General features: G+C 40.5%; 1 long non-coding RNA gene across 1 annotated transcript; it reads left to right on the forward strand.

The window, feature by feature from the left end:
• The first annotated feature begins 1087 nt into the window (after positions 1 to 1087).
• LOC112672337 (uncharacterized) lies at positions 1088 to 14836 on the forward strand. Its single transcript, XR_003144209.2, has 3 exons — positions 1088 to 1303; positions 6181 to 6271; positions 14589 to 14836. It is a non-coding gene; the product is annotated as an uncharacterized LOC112672337 (long non-coding RNA).
• The last annotated feature ends 6478 nt before the right edge of the window (positions 14837 to 21314 follow it).

A 21314-nucleotide genomic window follows, 5' to 3' on the forward strand; every position in this document is an offset into this window, starting at 1 on the left:
TATGATCCAGTCATTCTACTTTTAGGCATTTACCCAAGAGAAATGAAAGTATGTCTCCAAAGACCCGAACATGAACATTCATAGCAGATTTATTTACAATAACCAAAAACTAAAAACAATCCAAACCCATTAATAGGTGAATGTGTAAACTCTTATATCTATACAAATGAACACTCACAAATAAGGAATGAACTATGGCTAAATATTCAGCATGGATAAAAATCTCAAAATAATCATGCTAAGGGGAGAAGGCAGACAAAAGAGTACCTACATTAATGATTCCATTTATCTAAAATTCTAAAACAGGCAAACCAATCTACAGAGACAGAAAGCAAGTCAATGGTTATCTGGGGTTGGGGAAGGGGGTATGAGAAAACTTTTGAAGATGAGGGATATGTCCATAATCTTGATTGAAATGTTGGTTTTTCAAGCATATGGATAGGTCAACATGTATCAGACTGTGCATTTTAAATATAGGCTGTTTGTTTTATTTACACCTCAATAGAGCTGATTTTTAAAATAATAACCAGGCAGCCCTGGTGGCGCAGCGGTTTAGCGCCGCCTGCAGCCCAGGGCATGATCCTGGAGACCTGGGATCGAGTCCCACGTCAGGCTCCTGCACAGAGCCTGCTTCTCCCTCCTCCTGTATCTCTGCCTCTCTATGTCTATCATAAATAAATAAATCTTAAAATAAATAAAATAATAACCATAATTATTTACCTTCCTATATCTGCATCCCTTTGCAGTGTGAGTTTGCAGGTATTCCCATTAAGAGATAAAGTCTATTTCACCGCCCTTCGAATCTGGAATGGCTAATACAATGTGCTAGAAGCGATATTGCCCATTCTGATGTAGTCCTTAGAAAACCTGTACATTCCCTACTTTCTTAGTCCATTTGGGCTGCTATAACAGAATACCATTGACTAGGTGGCTCAAAAAAGTGTCTGATTAGAGTTCACTTCCTAATTCATAGACAGGCATTTTCTCTCTGTGTCCTCTTGTAGTGGAAGGGATCTCTTTTATAAGGGCATTAATCTTATTCATGAAGGCTCTGCCTTTGTGACCTAATCACATTCCAAAGGCCTTATCTCCTAGTATCATCACACTGGGAGGTAGCGTTTCACCATATTGAATTTGGGGAAGGATACAGTCAGTCTATAGCATCTGCTTCCCTCTCAGAAGCCCGTTGCTGTCACATGGACAAGCAAGCAAGAAGGAAGATGAAAGACACATGGCCCAGTCAACACTCCCTGCTGACTATACAGCTAACCTCCAGAAGCAGAGCCACCTACCTGGCCTGCAGGTGAGGAAACCAAGCACATAAGAGATCCCAGCCTTGACCATATGACCTGCCCCATTGAGGCCAACTTAAACTTTCAACCCTCCAAGTCATTAACTCAACAAACAGTTGCTGTGTTAAGCCACTAAGTGTGGCATGCTTTCATATGCAGCATTATTTGTCGTAGTATAAAAGTGGTTTATTTCCCAGCCAGGATCATATCCTCAACTCAAATTTGCTTGGTCTTTGTAGGTCAACCAGAGGCCTGGGAATTGTTTAGTGTACAAGGTCAAGTACCTTTACTCTACTGGAAAGGTTCATTTCTTCATACACCAAACACTGTGCTTCTCCTAGGCCCTAGACACTATGCTACAGGCCAGGTGTAGATTTGCAGAAGACACAGTCCCACCACAGAAGATGAGAGATTATAGACCAGAGTAAACAGCGGCACTGGACCTATCAAATTTGTTACCTCCCTTTTCTTTTTTTTTTTAAGATTTTATTTATTTATTCATTCATGATAGAGAGAGAGAGAGGCAGGGACACAGGCAGAGGGAGAAGCAGGGAGCCCGACTTGGGACTCGATCCCGGGTCTCCAGGATCTCCCCCTGAGCCGAAGGCTGAACCGCTGAGCCACCCAGGGATCCCCTTACCTCCCTTTTCTTGATTGATCTTGTTTTCTTCCATGTTTCTAAATCCTTTCTAGGAAGCACCTGTACAGGTGCTTCTTCCAAATTACATTCCCACCAGATTCCTGAAAAAGCCTTCACCTCCATGGAGAAAAATCTCTTTTAAAGCTGGTCACTCTTTTTTTCTAATTGTTTTATTTTTTTATTTTCTTCTTGATTTCTTCTTCCTATTTTTTTTCTTTTTGCTTGAACAGATTTGTGCCATTTATTGTTAAAAGTGCAGTATCATTCGAATAAAGGTGAAGAGTGACATTTCTAAGAAAATGATAGCTGCCTGGGCACAGCACTAATAATTTTAAAAGGTTGTTACTTCAAAGAACACCCTTTCACAGCACAGGATGTTAAGCAGTGCAAAGCTTAGCATGTCAACAAGCTACACACTGGCAATTCGGCAATTTTCCTTTGGTTCTGAGACCTCGAAAAGAATCTGATGTGCTGGGAGCAGCCTGGCTATACTTTCGGCCATCTCCACACCAGCCTTGCTGATAGTCAGGCACTAAGCCAGGCACCTGCTTAGTGAACAAAACTGGATGCTCTCACTCTCCAAGTACCACTGAAAGGAAGCTATGGCATTTTTCTGTAAGGCATGCTTTCATCACCTGTTTCCAACTACTGGTTCCATTTGGCAACAGGCTGATCCCAGTAGCCCTGATGTAGGAGCAGTAAACTTGTGAATCCTCTAGATGTTCAGTCCCCACAAGACATTAGGGCAATCTTCCCATTATAGCCATTTGACCATCATGGCAGATTAAAGAGCCCATTAATCAAAGTCCAAAATAAGCCAGTCCCAGCCCAATGCACTGGCAGACTGTATTCTATAGCTTCCAGATGCATTGGCCATTGGGACTGAAGCCAAAAGAGAAAGACTATTCCATAGGAGAGAAGGTCATCTTAGTTAAGAGACAAGAACATAGGCTATTGTGGCTTGGTGCCAGAATGGGCCTTAATTTTAGCCATAGTAAAACCTAATATCACTATGTCACTTATATAGCTAGTAATTGGAATAAGTAAAATGGACCTACACATAAAAAAATAAAATCATCAATTACCATATTTTCATCATTGCATGAAAACCATATTTCATTGCATGAAAACCATATTTTCATCATTGCATATTCTGCTTAGAGAAAATAGTCTCACTGGAGCTTGCCTGTTACACAGCCAGTAAAATTCAGAAGGGGTCAGGGTGAAGGAGACTCAAAAGGACTTTTGTTTAAAGCCCAGGTGCATGCATTCTAAGAGGAGAATTGGTTTGATAATGCACTCCTGCCACATCCTGCAGCACCACTCTGTACCAATCAGGAAATTATTGTCATCATCATACATGTTGCTAACAAAACCAGGCTCCTCCATCTCATCTCACTTCAATTTGACCTTGTGGTTCTGCAGGAGAAACTCACATTGAGCCCAAATGTAATGCCAGTGGTATAGAAAATAAATGCTATCTCCCAGACATTCAAAATTAAAGTCTATAACATCGAAGATCTTTATCCAACCATTTCAAAAATTCATCAGGATTCCCCCACTGTCGAGGAAGTAAAATCCTTTTCAAATTTCCTGGAAAGAGCTTGACAAATGAAGATGTGCCAGGTAGATGCCCATTCCGTTTAGAAATAGGTAGTTCCAGGATAAAGATAATAGTAAATGCTGTCAAAATCAATGCTATGAACACAGTTTAATCACTGGTGCTAACAGTGAATGCTGCATTACTTAGCTTGTTGCGTTCTCTAAATTAAATGTGTCTTTTTATCTGACACATGGAAGAGGTTGACAATTTCAGTCATGTTAGGGAACATTACATCTGCTGAGGACATCAGCCACTTTAAAAAAAAAAAAGATTTATTTATTTTATATAGAGAGAACGGGAGCAGGAGGGGGACAGAGGAAGAGAGAGAGAGAGAATCTCAAGCAGAGTCCATATTGAGCAGGGAGCCCAATGCTGGGCTCGCGCTCACAACCCTGAGATCATGACCTGAGCCAAAATCAAAAGTTGTACGCTTAACCATCTGAGACACACAGGTGCCCTGACATCAGCCACTTTCTACAAATGCTCAATTTGAGGGTGTCACTTGAGAATCGGTTGCAGCTTGGCACATCAGAACTTCTCAAAGCTGAGCTTGGGTGGTGCTGAAGGCTGCCACGGCACGTCTCCAAAGCCAGCTGAACTCCCTCTCAGGACCAGACTCTAAGGGCCCAGTTCTAAGTGATAGTTTTAAAGCTCTCCTTCACATCTATTTTTGATTCCCACACATTACTTTTGTCTTAGCTCAGATTAAAGAATTAAAATCAGATGCTGTCAGAACTGGCTGTCCCTCTTTCCAGCAGCCCTAGGCAGGCCACACACAGGTGCTGGCCAAGACTGCAGAGGCCACATACATGTCCTGAGAGCCCAGAGGTTGCACAGAACAGCCAAGGGCACATGGAGGCAGATAAGAAGGGCACCCCACATCTCACAGATTGCCAAATGACAAACCTGCAAGGCCAAAATATACCTGCAGAAAGGACCAGGCTAAGGGAAAGAGACCAGGCTAGATTCACAGCACAACTTAATTCAAATGGATGCAGTCAAGAAGTCCAGAGTAATAATGAAAAATGGTTCTGGATGCCCAAATCTCCTTGTAAGTGGGCTACAGTGGCCTGGTACATGGGAGTCAGCCTGTAAAAAGGATCAAGGTGAACAAAAGGTAGCAAACCTTTAGGTTCAAGAGAGAGAAGAAAGAAAGGAGAAAGGTCAGGGGAACTGGAAGAGAAACTACAGAACAAGAGAAACAATCAAGTAGAGAGAAGTACCAGGGCCTCCAGACACATGCAGACCCAGGTTTACATGTGGGTTCTGCTCTTTCCCACAAGACTCCTTTGCTTCCTCCTCCATCCCCACCTTCCTTCTTTCTTCCCTTTCTTTGCAGCTTTAAAATTTTTGTTGAATTATAATGCATATGTCATAAATTCACACTTCAAGTGCACGAATCAATGACTTGGTAACTTTACCAACAGGTGCAACCTTCAGCCGTAAAGCAATTCTAAAACATTCTCACCTCTCCAATGAGAACTTTCATTCCCATTTATAGTTACTCCCCATTCCCAATCTTAGCTCCAAGTAGCCACTATTTTCTGTCTCTATAAATAAATCTATTTCCAGTCTTTATAAATTTACCTTTTCTGGACACTTCCACAAATGAAATTGTGCAATATGAGGTCTCTTGTGTCTGACATATTTAGCATAATGTTTTTGAGGCTTATCCATCACCCATGGCATAGAAAAATGTAGGAGTCTTTCCCCTTTTTGGTGAATAGCAGTCCATCATAGGTAAATGACACTTATTTTTCTTAAGCTTCAGTATCCTCACCTATAAAATAGGGATAAGAATAATAGCACCAATTTGATAGAATGCTACAGTGATAAATGAAACACTGCATGTTCCGAGTTGAGCACAGAAACAGGCACCCAGCACATGCATAATTAATCTTAAGAAGCTACCCTGGTGATCTGAAGAAAGCATTGCTGTTTCAACCTTCCTTAATTCTCTGATTAAACATCGCCATCCTATTCAGGAAAGAGAAGGTATGTTTGCATATTTTTAGAAAGGGAAGAAACTGCCTCAGGCCACAGGAGACCCTCCTCTGGGTGGAAAGTGAAGGGGTGCTTTGGCGCAGACAGCTCTTGAAATGTAGCACCGCCTCAGTAGGTGCAGCCCTGGCTGTCAGAGAGCCTACGGCTCCTAAGTGTATTGGAGAGAAGATGGCAGAAGGAGTCCATAATGCACAGATCCACTTTTCTAAAAAATGGAATGATAACAATGTAGGGGAAAGCTCTGTAAGTGGGAATAATGGTGTGAAATTGAGGAAAGGAACAAACACCCGTGAATTGGAAAATGCCACCAGGATCCTGATGTGCGTTTGATTGTTACAGGGTCTTTCCAAGGGAATTACAGGTGCAGCCTCACTCCAGCTATCTAAACTCAGACAAGACAAAGGAAAGAGGCTGTTCATTGTCAAGAAGCATCCTACAGCTTTGACTCCCACCCCCTCCCCAGCCTTTCCTCTCATTCATGTAGCAGACTCTGAAAATGCACTTTTTAAAGCTCATGGCTTTACACTTTTTATCATTCCTGCCAGCAGAAATACATTAACCAAATACAGAAATACACATGGAGAAATGGATCCTAGGGTTCAAAGCAGAGGGACGACCACTGACACTGTTCTCTGCTGCAGGGCCCACGGAAGGAAGACCCATGGAGACCCACAGGTGAAGTATATTGAATGGAATTACAACTTTCAGAGGAAAGAGCCAGATTATAAAAGGGTAAGATTTTAGGTATGGGGAACTTTTGGATGCTTAGTAAGTGCTCCTGAAAATAGCAAATATCTAAACCAAATTTTGAATTTCAGTTAGAGTATAGTTGCTGGAAAGACCCTCAGAAACCTCTAGGTCAACCTTTCTGTTTAATAGCCAGAAGGAGGAAAACAAATAGAAACAGACACATACACACAACCATGACCTTGGCAGGGTGCATAAGGACCTTCCACTATTAATTTGGTCTAGGATAAGTTAAAGAAAGGCCTATAATCTGCACATTCTTTGTATTGTTAAGGATGGAGGCTCAACAGATAACTTTTTTGTTTAGTCAAAACAAATACCTCAGTGAAGTTTCTTTGCAACCACAAAGTCAAGGCAGGAGCCTAACATGAGAGCAATGATAGAAATTAAATTGTTCTACATAATGAAGTATCAAAAATTTTGTCATGGATGACATGGAGGAGTAAGGAGTCTAGGGAACCCAAGAATGAAAGAAAAGGGACATAAGGAAAGGCAATTTTAAAGCAGTAGTTCTCAACCAGGTGTGATCTGACTCCCAAGGGGACATTTGGGAATGCCTGGAGTCATTTTCAGTAATCGCAATGGGAATGGGCAGAGAGGCACAATTGTTGTCTAGTGGGTAGAAGCCAGGGATTTTGCCAAACATCCTGCAGTGTACAGGAGAGCTTCCGCAACAAATTATTCCACCCAAAATGTCAATAGGCCTAAGCTTTAAAACACCTGCTGTAGAAGAAAAGAAAAAAAGAACCTGTCTTCACCTGGAAAAGTCAGAGAAATTCCATAGAAAAACCATCAGGAAGAAATTCCCTGGGACCAGGGACAGACCAGGAAATTTTAATGACATCTATTAAATTTTAGATTATTTTGTGTCCAAATCTCTCTTTCCCTTTTCCCTATGTTAAGCTCTATTACACAGCAGCCTTGGGGTGCTGATGCTTTGGAAAATAAAGAGGGGGAGCAATCATCAGGGAGGCGGGAGTTAGGGGGATAAGCACAGTGGCAGAGACCCACCGTGGTGTTTCAACCAGCAAAAACAGAGAAGGTTGCTGCAGGGCAGGCTGACCTATTCTCACCACAGCGATCCCCCAAATGATTGGGGAAGGCATGGGAGCTCTGCCAGTATGTGGCAAGGATGCTTGGGGAGATTATGACATATGTAGGGACACCTCAGAGTGATGAACTTGTGATACAGAGTGATGAACTTGCTTGCCACGTGCTGATTAAGCAGCAGAGTTCCATTCATATCCACAATTGGCCAGAGCCCAAGCTGCAGTGCTGGTATGATGCAGCCTCCATTCATCTCTGTATTTTAGTCCCTAGCACACCATCTGTGCAGGTAACACACCCTCCATCTGTTGGATTTTTCAGCACTACATGCAATTGTGGTCATTTATCTTGGTTATGGTTGTCTTCTTTTTGTTACTTTTGTATACTTACTAAAAACAAATTTAAATCAACCAAAGGCATGAGAAACTCTAGACATGGGATCAGAGAGGTTCTCTCTCAACCCTCATAATCCCCAAAATTTCCAAGAATCCCTATATACCACACATGGTGCTTGGCACTCTTGATTGTCACAACAGGGCAGTACATATACACATTCCCATTTTACTGATAAGAAAACTGAGGCTTGCAAAGCCAAAGATACTTCCCAACACTGCACAGATGGAAAATGGATGAGCCAGGCTTAGGACCTGGGTCACTTTGATTTTTAATACTGGGGAACAAATTATAATGAAAGTATTATAGGGGATGGAATAGAAATGAGTAGCCAGCACATAAACAGATGCTCAATATTATCAGTTCAAATAAATGTTAATTAAAATAAAATAACATTTTAACCTATTAGCAGATATAAAAATTATAAGGGCTAAGGGAGTATAAATTGAAATATACTTCTAGGAAAGCAATTTGATGGTAACTATAAAGAGTGCTCATAAGATTCCTACTATTTGTCCAGGTGATTCCATTTCTAGAATGCTATTGTAAAGAAAGAATGCAAATAAGGGCAGAGATTCATACATAAATGTAAATTATGGGACTCCTTATTAGATCAAAAAAGAAAAGCTGCCTGAGTATCATAATTAGAGAAATTAATAAATCTTAGCATATCTGTAAAATGGAATTTTATATACATTCACTAAAAATTCTTTTACCAAGGTATTTAATAATAATGGAAAATGCTTGAAAAATCAAAATAGAAAGGTTTATCCAATGGCATCTTCATCATGATTATCAATTTTTTTAAATATCTAAGAAAAATATGCAATTAAGACATGCTAAAATACAAATATGTCATTTTTCTTTTAAATACGTTTCTGTACATTTAAAATTTTCTATAAAATCTATACCTTTTTATAATCATAAACAAAACAAAAAACAAAAAGATTTAGATGCTACAGTAAGCTATGGAAAGAATTTCATAAATGATGATTGCTTTGGGTCAAAGTAAAAGAGACCAGAAATGGAAGCCTTTAACATAGGAGTTTTTATTCTGCAAAGCAACTCCCTGATAATGCCCCCCACGAAGGAGCACCACCTGTGAGGTACCAAAGGTGCACAGAAGACTCACCGAGCTTTCACTGAGAGAGAGAGCTCACGGGAGAGACAAGGGATCCAGAGTCCTGAGACAAGAGCAAAGCTCTCTAATAAAAGTAGGCTTGGGTAGAAAGCAAGCAAGGTGGAAGTTAGGCAGACCCTGGACACCGTAAAAAGTTCTGAATGCAGAAGAGTTCTCCTCCCTCTCAGGTGGACCAGATTATGGCAATCTCTGGTGATCTTAAGTAAGAAGAAGGGCCTAGAGATTTCTAGAATAAAGCGCTCCCTGCAATATACTGTACAGGCAATCAACCGCACAATGGGCCAACCGTTGAAATAGGAGTCAGCTGCTTTTCTTCTGTAAAAAGCCAGATAGTAAATATTTTAGGCTTTGCAGGCCATATGGGCTCTATTGCACCTATTCAACCCTGCCCTGGAGTGTGAAAGCAGACAGACACAGCACGTAAATAAATGAGTGTGGCTGCTTGCCAATACAACCGTACTTATAAAAATTGGGCTAGTTTGGCCTTCTGGCCATAGTTTGCCGATCCTTTAAGACTTGAAGCCTAAAAGTAACTTTCTTGGGGCTTTTCCCATGGTCACGCTTGAGGAAGCGTTAAGTTAAGCCTTAACTCATGTTAAGGCACCAGTTTGAATTTGGTGAATTGTGTGATTATTGGAGGAAAGACCTGAGTGGATCCTAGATAAATCAGAAACTGTGCTCATTTGATGGCATTTGGGGAACTGAATGAACAGCAGACACCATGTTCAGCCCTCCTCAAGGTACGTCCGTATCTGGTGGGTTACCCAAGTCTTCAACACAGTTTCTGCCTCTGCTGGTATGGGAGTTCATTGGTTATAGGGGGAGTGCTCTTGTGTGGGCTAGAGGGAAGAGAAGCCAGAGCCTGGGGATCCAGGAGTGACAGGCAGCTAAACTTTCTTTGAGTGGAGCCTTTTCAGATGAAACTCCAAAATTACAGGCCATGTGTTAATAGGTCACATGTCATTCATTTCATTTCTCACATGGAAAAAAAAAATCTAAAGGCCTGAAGATGTTGCATTTCACCTAAACCCTGTAATCCAGGAAAACAGTCAAGGTTAAGAAATGGCCTGACCCTCTGTATTCCAGAAAACAGTGCACTGCAAAGCACTGGCCTCCCCCTAGGACTTAAATAAGATGCACCAAGGCCTCCTGCCCCTTGTTTTTCTATGGCAAGACCAGGTACAGACCCTCCAAATTCTACTCTCTGCCTCACAACATTATTAACTGAATGGCTTGCCCCTGCTGCTCAACTGGAGCAAAAATGCTTGTTAGCCAAGCTTTGGTTATGCTTCTGCAGTCCTCCAGGCCCTGGATCTCTGGCCCACCCTCAGCCTGAATCAGTACACAGCCCCTTCGTAGAACAGGCTGTCCTCAGGGTGAAGCGTTCTCTGATCCACTGTCAGATCCACCATCCTTCCACCCCACTTCCCCACACCGGGCTCTTCCTAGCCTGCTTTACTCTTCTTTAAAATAAAACCCCTTTGTGCCTCACTCCTGAGACACTTATAGGTTTTATGATCATAACATTTTCCTATGATGATAGTCTGTTCCTCTCTTGCAATAATACTTTAAAAAAAATTTTATTGGAGTTCAACTTCCCAACATATAGCATAACACCCAATGCTCATCCCGCCAAGTGCCCCCCCAGCACCCGTCACCCAGTCACCCCAACCCCTGCCCACTTCCCCTTCCACCACCCCTGGTTCGTTTCCCAGAGTTAGGTGTCTCTCATGTTTTGTCACCCTCACTGATATTTTCACTCATTTTCTCTCCTTTCCCCTTTATGCCTTTCACTATTTTTTTATATTCCCCAAATGAATGAGATCATATAATGTTTGTCCTTCTCTGATTGACTTATTTCACTCAGCATAATAATAAGTTCCATCCACATTGAAGCAAATGATGGGTAGTTGTCATTTCTAATGGCTGAGTACTATTCCATTGTATACACAGACCACGTCTTCTTTATCCATTCATCTTTTGATGGACACCGAGGCTCCTTCCACAGTTTGGCTATTGTGGCCATTGCTGCTATAAACATTAGGGTGCAGGTATCCTGGCGTTTCACTGCATCTGTATCTTTGGGGTAAATCTCCAGCAGTGCAATTGCTGGGTCATAGGGCAGGTCTATTTTTAGCTCTTTGAGGAACCGCCACACAGTTTTCCAGAGTGGCTGCACCAGTTCACATTCCCACCAACAGTGTAAGAGGGTTCCCTTTTCTCCGCATCCTCTCCAACATTTGTGGTTTCCTGCCTTGTTAATTTTCCCCATTCTCACTGGTGTGAGGTGGGATCTCATTGTGGTTTTGATTTGTATTTCCCTGATGGCAAGTGATGCGGAGCATTTTCTCATGTGCTTGTTGGCCATGTCTATGTCTTCCTCTGTGAGATTTCTCTTCATGTCTTTTGCCCATTTCATGATTGGATTGTTTGTTTCTTTGCTGTTGAGTTTAATAAGTTCTTTATAGATGTTGGATACTAGCTCTTTATCTGATATGTCATTTGCAAGTATTTTTTCCCATTCTATAGGTTGTCTTTTAGTTTTTGTTGACTGTATCTTTTGCTGTGCAGAAGCTTTTTATCTTTATTAAGTCCCAATAATTCATTTTTGCTTTTGTTTCCCTTGCCTTCATGGATGTATCTTGCAAGAAGTTGCTGTGGCCAACTCTCACCACTGCTATTCAACATAGTACTAGAAGTCCTAGCCTCAGCAATCAGGCAACAAAAAGAAATAAAAAGCATTCAAATTGGCAAAGAAGTCAAATTCTCCCTCTTCACATATGACATGATACTGTACATAGAAAATCCAAAAGCCTCCACCCCAAGATTGCTAGAACTCATACAGCAATTTGGCAGCGTGGCAGGATACAAAATCAATGCCCAGAAGTCAGTGGCATTTCTATACACTAACAATGAGACTGAAGAAAGAGAAATTAAGGAGTCAATCCCATTTACAATTGCACCCAAAAGCATAAGATACCTAGGAATAAACCTAACCAAAGAGGTAAAGGATCTATACCCTAAAAACTACAGAACACTTCTGAAAGAAATGGAGGAAGACACAAAGAGATGGAAAAATATTCCATGCTCATGGGTTAGAAGAACTAATATTGTGAAAATGTCAATGTTACCCAGGGCAATTTACACATTTAATGCAATCCCTATCAAAATACCATGGACTTTGTTCAGAGAGTTGGAACAAATCATCTTAAGATTTGTGTGGAATCAGAAAAGACCCCGAATAGCCAGGGGAATTTTAAAAAAGAAAACCATATCTGGGGGCATCACAATGCCAGATTTCAGGTTGTACTACAAAGCTGTGGTCATCAAGACAGTGTGGTACTGGCACAAAAACAGACACATAGATCAATGGAACAGAATAGAGAATCCAGAAGTGGACCCTCAACTCTGTGGCCAACTAATACTCAACAAAGCAGGAAAGACTATCCACTGGAAAAAAAGACAGTCTCTTCAATAAATGGTGCTGGGAAAATTGGACATCCACATACAGAAGAATAAACCTAGACCATTCTCTTACACCATACACAAAGATAAACTCAATATGGATGAAAGATCTAAGTGTGAGGCAAGATTCCATCAAAATCCTAGAGGAGAATACAGGCAACACCCTTTTTCGACTTGGCCATAGCAATAATACTTTTGAGTAAATGTCTCCTTCCTAAATCAGAGTCTGCCACCTCTCTCCATCCCAGCCTCACTATTCTCCTCACTGTTCCTCAATCTCCACCATTCTACCTCCTCCCCTCTCCCAGCTCTTTGCATCTTTGCATATCATAATTCCCTGTACCTGAAGCTTATGTGACTCTGGGTTCCAACCCCCCTCACCACCACTTCATTCCAGGGTTGGCTCCAATGCTAGCCCATCCAGGAGGCCTTCCCAGAGGGCTCTCTATAAAATACCTGCTGCACCACTCTCCTTTCTCCTGGTTCTTTCTGGCAGTTTTCCCATTTTCATTATGTTTGCTACCACCAGACACATTTGTTTATCGTCTGTCTCCCAGCACTGAGGATTTCAACTCCATGCAACCGGGGACTTTACCTTCTTTGTTCACTGCTGTACCTTTAGTGCCTTCAGCATTGACTGGAATGGGACAAAGTCGGCTTTCAGTAAATATTTGGCTAAATGAAATGATATGAATAAATAATGTAAAATGGAAAGTACTAGCTCCACTTAGCCAGTGAATACTAGGTCTTGATGCTCTACTCTGATATCTAGGTCTCACGATTATCTGTAAAGGTGGGAATCATCTCCCTGTACAGATGAGGACACAGAGTTCTAAAGATCCACTAAAGTGCTGCAATTTTCACAGTTCTGATGCGCTCAGGGTAGGACTCAAATAGACTCCAAAACCTTTATCTTTTTCATTGTAATATAGAAGGCTGCCTCCTAAACCTTTATGGTTGCTACAGTGTAATTGCCTGCAAAAGAAAACAGAACTGAGTCCCAAAGCACCACTTACCCTCAACAACGGAAGGAAGGTCTGCAGGAGAGCTTGTGGGAGCAGCTGAGATAAAGCATGTGCCATCTGTCCCCAGGGCTGATGGTGAGGATGCCAGTGATGGCATCTCTAAGAGATAAAGAAGCTGGCTGGTCTAGCTCATGCCATTGTCTCAACAGCCAGCAGTGCTGACCCACAGTAGGGGCTAGACATGTGGTGAATCAAAGTACCACATGGGCATGGAGGGAATGTAAGGGACCAGAAGAGAAAGAGCACCCTTGAAACCAGGAAGAATCTGAGAAGGCTTATAAGAGGTGGCATTTAAAAGTACCCTAGAAGGATGCGTAGAATTTGCACTTAGATGAACAGGAGGAGGAAAGGTCTTCAGGCCCATCAATGACTGCCACGAGCCTTAAGGCTCCATGCTGTCTCCATTTCCCCGTCTGGCCCATCATGCAGCCCTCCACTGAGACTGTTTCCACCTGACCTGCTATTTCATAGAGTTGCAAAAATGATCATGATAGAGGTAGAATGTGTAGCTCACTTATTTTCTCAAGACCAGCCCTAAATCTTCAAGGCAAAAGTAGCAGGCATTGAACACTCTTACCATTTTCCCATGAAAACAATGAGTTCAGAAATTGATCCCTGTTTTGAGGAGCTGAAAAATATTTCTCAAACATAGTAATGACCGTGTTTTTATTAAGTTCCTAACACATGGCGGGTACTGGGTTATGCATATCATATATGCCAATGCATCTACTTCTTCCCAGCATCTGTGGAAATAATGACTAAGTCCATTTTACCGAGAGGAGATGGAGTCTCAGTGAAGTCCTTAATCATTTAGTTATAAGTTCAGGATGCAAATTTAGGTCCATCTGACTGTCTCCCTTCTCTGGTCGACTGTATTTGATATTTTGCCTTCCAAGACATGAAATTTTTACAAACTATATCCTGCTAACTTAAGCACCCACACAGAAACAGTGCTCTTCCCCCAGGAAACCTGTTCTCTTTAGCACAGTATTATCCAACATAGTAACTGGTGCATAAAATTGCAGGTGTGTTCCTATCTCATGAATGCTGAAAATGAGAAAACAAACTTTACAATCAGATAAATTAAGGGCAACTATTTACCTCTTAAAAGACTTCTGCCTTATACAAAAGATTAAAATAAATGTCCTAATGTATTTCATTGTTGCTAATAAATAATTTCTCAGCGTACTTGGAAAGTAGTAATCAATTTGCCTGCAATGTTTTATTTTAGCATAATCTGCCCATTTTCAACATGGACAAAGGAAACTAGCAGAGCCACATGACCTGGCCTTGGGTCACAATGGATTGTCATGATAGACAATTTGATTCGGGGACGCCTAGGTGGCTCAGTGGTTGAGTGCCTGCCTTCAGCTCAGGAGGTGATCCTGGAGTCTTGGGATCAAGTCCTGCATCAAGCTCCCCATGGGGAGCCTGCTTCTGCCTCTGCCTATGTCTCTGCCTCTCTCTCTCTCTCTGTGTTTCTCATGAATAAATAAATAAAATCTTAAAAATAAAAGACAATTTGTTTCAAGCTGAGTTTTCTTGAGAATGTGTTATGGACCCTGGGGACTGAATTAGACTTTTAGAGCCCTGTGTAAAAACACATGGAGTCAGGGCAGCCATGGTTCAACAGTAACCCCATACCACACACAAAACTGTTCTTGAGAAGCAAGAACAATGAGAAATCAATATACAGAATTGAGAAACAGTACACAGCAGACACAAGAGGCGAGCCATTCCAAAAAGCTAGAGGGAGTGGCTGACTGATTTTGTGGGAGGCTCAGCTCTTTCCTAAAGTTGGGCTCTATAAAAGTCCCATGATTTCCTACGCTAAATTTCACTTTAGTCAAGCCATTTTCAGGGGATGTATTAGTTAGCTACTGCTGTGTAACAAATTATCCCCAAAATGTAGCAGGCTGAAACCATAAGCTTTATCATCCCATGCAGCTTCTGAGGGTTAGAAATGCAGAAATGATGTAGCTAGGTGGTTCTGACACAAAGTGTCCCAAACTGTCCTACCAGTTTATCTTTTTTAAAACTAAGTTTTATAAATAACATCTGATAACTCTGTGTATATAAAAACTAAACTCCAACAGCCACAAAGACCTGTCCATAAGTTTACAAGAAAGGGATTTTGTTTTGTTTTTTTTTCTTTTGTTAAACTAGCAAAGTTTCTATTATACTTTCCTTCCTTGTCCATATTTTTTAATAATAAATTTATTTTTATTGGTGTTCAATTTACAACATATAGAATAACACCCAGTGCTCATCCCATCAAGTGCCCCCCTCAGTGCCTGTCACCCATTCAGCCCCACCCCTAGTTCATTTCCCAGATTTAGGAGTGTTGTTGTTGGTGTTTTTGGTTGTTTGTTTGTTTGTTTGTTTGTTTTTAATGACAGTTTTATAAATACTCTGCAGGTTGAGTTCATCGGTGCTGCTGGCTGGGTCTCCAGTCGTTTTCAGGCTTGACTGGAACTAGAGAATCCAATTCTAGGTTCACTCATGTGTTCTTTGGCAGGCTGCGGTTTCTTACTGGCTACTTCCCTCAGAGCGAGGGGGAAAGAAAGAGAGAGAGAAAGGAAGGGAGAGAGGGAGAGGAGGAGGGAGGGAAGGAGGGAAAGAGAGGAGGGAGGGAGGGAAAGAGAAAGCAAGAAGGAAAAAGAGGTGGAGGAAGAGGAGGAGAAAGAGAACATACTGAGTTCCTCTCCTGGTTTCACCCTTATCAGCTGTGTGACTGTGGGAAAGTCACTGAACTGCTAGATTCTGGTTCCGTAATTTGTAGAAGGGGCTGATAGTAATAGCAACTATCTCTTAGAATTGATGAGCAGATGTAACTAAACAGATGAAGTGCTTAGAACAGGACCTGGTACAGAATCAGAGCTTGACAGATGTTAGCTGCTACTATTGTTTCAAATCTACAACTTATCTTCCATGCCAGAAATCCCTGGATCCCAAAGCTAGAAAGAGCTCTCTCTTTCCCAAACACAGATGAGGAACAAAGGGATAATTATTCAGTAAGTTTTCACAACCAGTGAGGGCCATACGAGGAGCTGCAAGAGGACCAAGAGAAGCCACTGCTGATTCTCCATCTGTGCAAAGAAGGTCCAAATTTTTCATATTCTTTAATACATTCCCTACTTCATTTCCATTGTAAAAACCTTCATATTGCTCTGTGATTTAAACAGAAATTCTCAGACTCATGTTTAAGGATGTCACTCACAGCCTGTATCCAGGTTACCTTTTCCGGCCTTCCAGGTGGTGATTTCTTATACATCTGAGCTGCCTCAGAGAGACTGGACTCCTGGACCTGCTCTGAGCTCACTGTGGGTTTTCCCACATCTTCCCCCTGCCACTCCTCTTCTTTCCTCCCTCTTTCATCTTTCCAAACCACACTCATGCTGCAACTCCTTCAGCTCCATGCAGCCTTCTCTACTACGTACTCATAAGCAATTGCTTCTGCTTCTTAATTCCTATAATTCTCTGGGCTATTTATCATTTGTTTACTCAATTAGACTTTTATTGACAACTGACAATTTTTTTCCATTTGTGAAAAAAAAGTTAGAACTCTACACCACACGTGAAAATAGATTCCAGATGGATGAAAAAGCTAACTGGAGTGAATAGGCAATTCTACAGAGACAGAAAATAGATTGGTGGTTGCCAGGGGCTGAGGGGTTGCTGGGAAATGGAGAGTGACTGTTAAGAGACAGGGAGTTTCTCTTTGGGATGATGAAAATGTCCTAAAATTGATGGTAGTGATGGTTTCACAACTCTATAAACATAGTAAAACCATCAATCGGTACACTTTAATGACTAAATTATATGACTGCACATCATAGCTTTGTTAAATTTAAGTATATATTTTTTAAGGCTTCTGAAAAAAGTTAACCAGAGATAATTCATAGAGCTTACGCTTATGAATTGTGCATTTTTCTGGATGTGTATTATAGACACATAACAAGTTTGTTTTTAAAAATCTAACTGGATAAGGAAGATCTATTCAGGTCCTAGGGGACACTACAGAAAAATGGATTTTGGGCAGGACTTTCCTTGGCATGATAAATCACTAAAAGCCATAAAGTAAAAACCAACATGGGGGATCCCTAGGTGGCTCAGTGGTTTGGCGCCTGCCTTTGACCCAGGGTGTGATCCTGGAGTCCCAGGATCGAGTCCCACATCACTTCTGGCATGGAGCCTGCTTCTCCCTCTGCCTGTGTCTCTACCTCTCTCTCTCTCTCTCTCGCTCTCTCTCTTTCTCTGTCTATCATGAATAAATAAATAAAATCTTAAAGAAAAAGAAAAACCAACATGTCATATTTTGCTATCTACATGTAACAAATTAAGTTCCCTGTCAGCTAATGACATCATAAAAATATGATGTCATATTTTTGGTCTTTTTGGAAAGACCAAAAGAATATTTACTATACTTATATGAATATATATATATATATATATATATATATATACACACACACATATACATATATAATTTATATATTAAATTATAATTTAATTTTTATAAATTATATTTAATTATATTTAATTAATATAATATTTAATTATATTTAATTATATTTAATTAATATAATATTTAATTTTATTTAATTAATTTATTTAATATTTATAAATTATAATTATAATTTAATTTATAAATTAAATTATACATATATAATTTATACCTATCAAAGATGGATTTAATATTTCTAAAATAAACACTCTTAAGAATTAATAAAAACTATAAACAATCAAATATAAAATAAAGCAGGCAAAGATATGGACTGGGGTTACAAATGGCTGTGACCAAGACAAAGTACTAGCTTGGAACTGCTGGGGAAGAGCTCTATTCTAGGATGTCTCTTCATTGCTCCTCGGTAACTAATAAGCACCCAGCATGGTTAATACATATTTCTCAAAGGCAACATTCTTATTTTGCCTTCCTTGAGTTTCAGTTTGCCCTTTATCTTTTTCACTCTAACAGACTTTACATTCTCCATCTCTACTTCAATAGCAAATGTTCCTTTTTTAGTTGTATAAAAGCAAAAATATTTTGTGTCTGTGATTTTAGTAAAACCCTTCTATTTCATACTTATCTTTTTTTATACTAAAGATTATTTTTCCGTTGATATGTTGCTGTAGCCCAAACTAATTTATTGCTCTTCCATGCTGACTTACATGTGATCTGTTGAGAACGAGTGTGTAATATTTCAGTGGGTCACAGGATGGGTACTTGGCATTTTCATCAGAAATTCCATCCTCAGTGTAACATGCAAAATTATTATGCTTTCAGGAACTGAAAGTAATTGCCTTGGACAAAAAGTAGAATTTCCCATTTGCTAATAAAAATAGTAAAGAGTTCTAATGTACTAATTTGGCTCTAGTGTCATGTTTCCCTTTTCAATAGCATTTGAAAAAAATGCACACAGGTAGATAGAAGTAAAAGAAAAATCTTAGTCTTGGATTAGCCACAATAGTAGGAGAATTTACCAAAAAAATAGGAAGTGATTTTTTTTTTTCTCTCATGCTGAGGAATTTAACGAGGAAAAAAAAATCCTGTTAGGAAATGAATTTCTCACTCTTTTTTGTTCATCCCTGCCCCCTACCCACCTCCCCTCTGGTTACCATCAATTTGTTCTCTATAGTCAAGAGACTGTTTCTTGGTTTGTCTCTCCTTTTTTTCCCCTTGTTCATTTGTTTTGTTTCTTCCATCCTACATATGAGTGAAATCATAGGATATTTATCTCTCTCTGACTGGCTTACTTTGCTTAGCATTATACTCTCTAGCTCTATCCATGTTGTTGCAAATAGCAAGATTTCATTCTTTTTATGGCTGCATAATATGCCCCCCGCCTGTGTGTGTGTGTGTGTGTGTGTGTGTGTGTGTGTGAGACATCTTTATCCATTCATGTTTTGATGAACACTTGGACTGCTTCCATAATTTGGCTATTGTAAATAATGCTGCAATAAACATAGAGGCACACACATCTTTTTGAATTAGTGTTTTTGTATACTTTGGGTAAATACCCAATAGTGCAATTACTGGATCATAGGGTAGTTCTATTTTTAATTTTTTGAGGATCCTCCATATGGAGGCTCCACAGTGCCAGCACCAGCTTGCATTTTCACTGACAGTGCACAAGGTTCCCTTTTTGCCACATCCTCACCAACACTTGTTTCTCAGGTTGTTGATTTTAGCCATTCTGACAGATGTGAGGTGATATCACACTGAGACTTTAATTTGCATTTCCCTGATGATAAATGATGATGAGCATATTTTTTTTTTGATGAGCATATTTTCATGTGTGTGTTGGCCATCTATATATCTTCTTTGGAGAAATGTCTGTTCATGTCTTCTTCCTTTCTTCTTTTTTCACATGTCAGATATCTTCTTCGATGTGGCCTCTTCTGTCTCTTTAGTTGTGGAGTTTGTTCTGTTGGTCTTCATGTCTATTTCTAGAATATTTAGATGATTTGATTGTTATCTAGTTGTGTTCATGGGACAAGGAAAGCCTAGGGTCCTCTTACTCTACCACTATCTTCCTGGTCCCTCTCTTCTGCCCATTTTTAAGAGGATTAGTTGGTTTTTTTTGGTGTTGCATTCTATAAGTTCTTTATATATTTTGGATACTAAGCCTTTATTGGATATGTCATTTACAAATATCTTCACTCTTATTTTCCTTACCCAAAAGCTGAATTTGAGAGAGCCACAGAAGTGGAGGTTCATGGGATTGAACCTCCAGTTACTATCCCTTCCCCCCATGCCACAACCTACACTTAAAGGTTGATTTAGTAACTGATGGAAAATCCTGTGAGTACCTCAAATACCACAGGCCTAAAGCCCTTCTAGAAGCTGTCTCTCTTGCTTTGCTCCCAACAGTACCACAAAAATCCAGCGCTAAAGACTATTCTATGGTCCACTCCCAACTCTCAGGATTGAGCTAAATCTGTGGGCCCAGTTTGTGCTGGCTATTCCCATTCTACCAGTGGAGCCACTTTCAGTCTACAGCACCAAAGGTAGGGGGAATGGTGGCAGGCATCCTTTTCCATGAGCAATGTATACCTCTGATACCTAGGGAAGTCAATCCTACCTTTTCTGCTGTGTGCTCCCACACCACATGACAGGCAGTCTCCTGGAAAGGGCTTTTGAAACTCCTGTTCCACAAATTTTTTAGGACACTTCTAAGTGATGTCCTCTCTTGTTCTATTCATGGAGTGATGACTCTCTTGGGTCAGTCTGAAGTCACGCCAGACAAAGAACAGACATTTCTTGCACAAATGGGGCCATACCTTTTAGTCCACCAATGGTCCCTCACCTATCCTTCCCACTGGGAGAAGTGTGTGGACATCCAGGACATGGTCAACACATCCTAGAAATGTATTGATTATGGCCTAAAGAGTTCAAGAGAAGATCAAGTTACATTCTTCCCTTTATGCTATAATTCTGAAAAGTGAGCTTAACATGACTAGGAAATGAATTACCATTCACCCTTTCTTATATACACTGGGTATAACTTGCATTTGTGGCATCAACAAAACACAGTGACAATCTCAAAGAGAGTCATTGGAAGCCAATATTCTTAGACAACATCATGGATAATGCAGTATTATGAGTAATGATATAACTAGTATTAAATAAGTAGCATTAGGGAGCTGTAGAACCACCCCAGTCAGTGTTCTGCAGCCCTGCGGAAAAGCATAGTCCTCAGAAAGATACAGGGCTCAGTGCGGGGACCAGCAACTTCTATTCGGTATGAAGTGCTCTATTCAGTCACCACCGCATAACTCGCTTCGCTTATACTCAGTTTTGAGGATATTCTGGATTAATTGTTCATGTGCAGACATTTCTTACTGGTTTCCGTAAAGATTGAGCCCTGAACTACAAGTATGGAAATCTGATTTCTGAACTTGAGTCTGGAACTGACTAGGTTTTACGGTCTTGAAGAAATTACTTATCCTGTCT

This window comes from Canis lupus, chromosome 28 (genome assembly GCF_003254725.2).
Source record: "Canis lupus dingo isolate Sandy chromosome 28, ASM325472v2, whole genome shotgun sequence".
In the NCBI taxonomy this organism is placed as follows: Eukaryota; Metazoa; Chordata; class Mammalia; order Carnivora; family Canidae; genus Canis; species Canis lupus.